Source organism: Numida meleagris, chromosome Z, assembly GCF_002078875.1.
Source record: "Numida meleagris isolate 19003 breed g44 Domestic line chromosome Z, NumMel1.0, whole genome shotgun sequence".
NCBI lineage: Eukaryota > Metazoa > Chordata > Aves > Galliformes > Numididae > Numida > Numida meleagris.
In genome coordinates, this window is record NC_034438.1 from 53397203 (window position 1) to 53400349 (window position 3147).

Below are 3147 nucleotides of genomic sequence, written 5' to 3' on the forward strand. Positions count from 1 at the left end.
CTTCTCCTTCTCCTTCTCCTTCTCCTTCTCCTTCTCCTTCTCCTTCTCCTTCTCCTTCTCCTTCTCCTTCTCCTTCTCCTTCTCCTCCCTTCCAGTTTTAAGTACTTTAAGTTACAGAGAAGAACTGAGCTCTCCTGAGGTATAGGTCTTTCCTTTTCCCAGGCAGAGAAAAAACACATACTTTGCATTTTGGAAAATGCAGTGAGTTCTTTTCAGCACCTCGAGTTGACAAGAATAATTTCTCCACTTCCTTTAACAGAAACACTTTGCTTTACATCAGCTGAGGCTCTGGTGTATACCATATGGGAGCTTTTCAGCAGGACTTGACTGTAGCAGCAATGGCTGTGTTTCAGTTTTCGTGGTCATTAAAATAGTATAAATATGTGAAACTGAACCACAAAAAGAGGAAAAATTATCTGCTGCTCAGCAACCTAATTTTCTCCATTTAAAAATATGGATTAACAAAGAGGAGTACACTGAAGGGAGAGAAGAGGAAGATAGGGAGAAAAGGAAGCACCACAGATGATAACCTAAGCACTCCTTTTCCAGTGCGTATGGATATATACTTATTGCACAACCAAGAGGCCATCAGATTGTTTCCTCCTCCTCTGTAATGCATTATGTCTTGCCCTCTATTTTCCTGGACAACTAAATGCTGCTTGCTCTATCTGATTTGTATTTGTCTAGCTGTACTTAATAGCTGCTCCAGATCTGATTCTCCTCTCTTTTGGCTTCCAGCTTGTAGCTCCACAGCCCACAGATAGTCTTATGTCAACTTGCATCTTCTGCAGGGGAATGCAGAACTACACAAAGCCCTCCCGCACGCAAGGGAATCTGCAGCTGCTCAGCAGTAAACCTTGCTTCAATTTAGGAAATGAGAATGGCTGGGTCAACTTCCTTTGAATAAAGGGAAAGTAAGCTGGAAACAATGAAACAGATCAGAAATGAATGGTTTGAGGTTATGCTGAGCATGAAATTCTGTACTGGCGCCAGCACCTTAGAGGGGTGGAAGGGAATGATTGACCAGCCGATCTTCCTGCTGCAGGTGCCCTGCTGTCCTGGCAGCAGATCTTTTCACTGCTTCTCCAGGATTGCCTCTTCTTCTGTGTATGCAAGCTCTTCTGTGTCTCCTTGTCATTACTCTGCTCAGCTTTTTTTCCATTACGCCAGAAGTTCCTCAGTTGCACTGTACAGCAGGCACAGCTCACAGACAGCTTCCTGCAGACACAGTTGTCTCCTGTAGCTTATTGTGAGAGTGTGAAGAAGAATTTAGATGAATAAATGCAAGCAACAGGCTTGGCATTATTTGTCTTGTGTTGTTGTTGTTGTTTTTCTAGTTACCTTCCCCATCTCCATATTTTTCAATAGCCTTGAGGGTACTGACAGAGGGTGCCCCTTAAAAGAGGCTGAACAGAGTTCTACACCACTGTCTGAGCCCATTCAAATCACAGCTGTTCTTCTGAGTCTTGCTGGCCATTTCCTAAATGTGATCCATAATAGAGCTGAAGAGGCCAGGAACAGTTCTGGGAGCATTCTGGATTGCATTGCTCCGGCCTGCTAAAATCTCATGGTGCCCTTCCATCTGCTGTCAGAAGCATCTCAGGCATCCTGGCTCACAGATATGCTTGCAGAAATCAGGAACTTGAAATCAAGTTCTTGAAATTGTGAATGAGGTGTTGGTGGGAAGAAGTAGGTAGTGAGGATCTGAGAAACCTTTCAGGAGAAGAGAATCCTGTGCAGAGATGTCTGGCTGTCCCTTTTCATATCAGAAATTGCCTGCTGGCACAGGAAAGGAGAAAGGTCATACAGGAATGTGCCAGCTTTATGCTGGGAAGAAGCTGATGAGTGTGAAAAAGCACATTGCTCAGACTGCAAGGTAGATGTGACTTGTATTTGGTATGTCTAAAGAAAGGATGAGGGGAGAAACAGAGACTACAATCATACAGAAAAGGCAAATTAGGTTACCTGCAACTCCAGCTGATGAGCATGTAATCATGAAACAGAGCAAGGGCAAAATTTATAAGTCTCTACACTGAGGCTTGAAAGCAGAGGGAAGTGAAATGCTTGACTTCCAAAGGCATCCCCAAGCTGACAGGCGTCTCAGAGCTGGCAGAAGGGAGGTAACTGGTGCAAAATAGCACTGACAAATTATGGGTTGACCTTGATCAGCTAGAAAAGGCTTATGAGCAGACTGGAGGCTGTTAAAAATACCATACTGAAAGCCTAGCTGAAAACGCATGCTATAATTCAAAAACTCCAGAGTGTTCCTGCTCCACATCATTGTCCCATGTGGCTCAGTGGGGAAGCTAAGGAGATTGCAGTGAAATGCTAGTAAGAGATGGAATGCAGTGAAATGCTAGTGTAAGAGATGGAAAACTGGCCTACAAGAGCCAGGGAAGCCTGCAAAAGATTTTTTTTTTAAATCTATATGGGAAATCAGGACTGCCAAAAAGAATTTGAAGACTACACAGTGTGTTCTGCATAAATGACAGCAAAAGCTGTTGTGAATCTGCATGATAGAATAATGGGATCATGAATCATAGAATCACAGAATCACAACGAGGTGTAAAAGAGTACCTGGGAACAGAACTATAACAAAGACAGTCCATGTATTATTTTCATTGCCTTATTCTGCTAAGTTATCAGGGGGCTTTTCACAGCTGACACATTTCTTTGTAGCAGACTGAGGAAAGGAACAAGTTTAGCTGGGAACAAATTTACAGGCAGCATTAGAACAAATACATTTTTTTATAATCAAAGTATTCTAGAGAAGTTTGGATTAGATATCACCTACTCCAACCCTTCACTCACAGCAGGGACAACTCAATCCAGTCAGTTGGAGTTTGTGCTGTTGAGCTGGGGAGATCTCCAAGGATGTAGATCCTGCATGCTTGTAGGGTCCCTCTCTCAGTGGTGGAGTATCCTCCTGGGAAAAAAAGGACTCCTCTGACCTCCTGGACATGTTCCAAGCCATGCGTTGTGTCTGTTGCTTCTTCTCCTTCCTGTGTGCACCCTTGAGTAGTGTCTGGCTCCGTGGTTAATAAGATGTTAACAAGTTCCTATGATCAGATGGTACTCACCCATGGGCTGAGTAGGAACTCAGGTGTGAACCCACCAGACCTGTTGCCTAAGGTGCATAACCTGTCA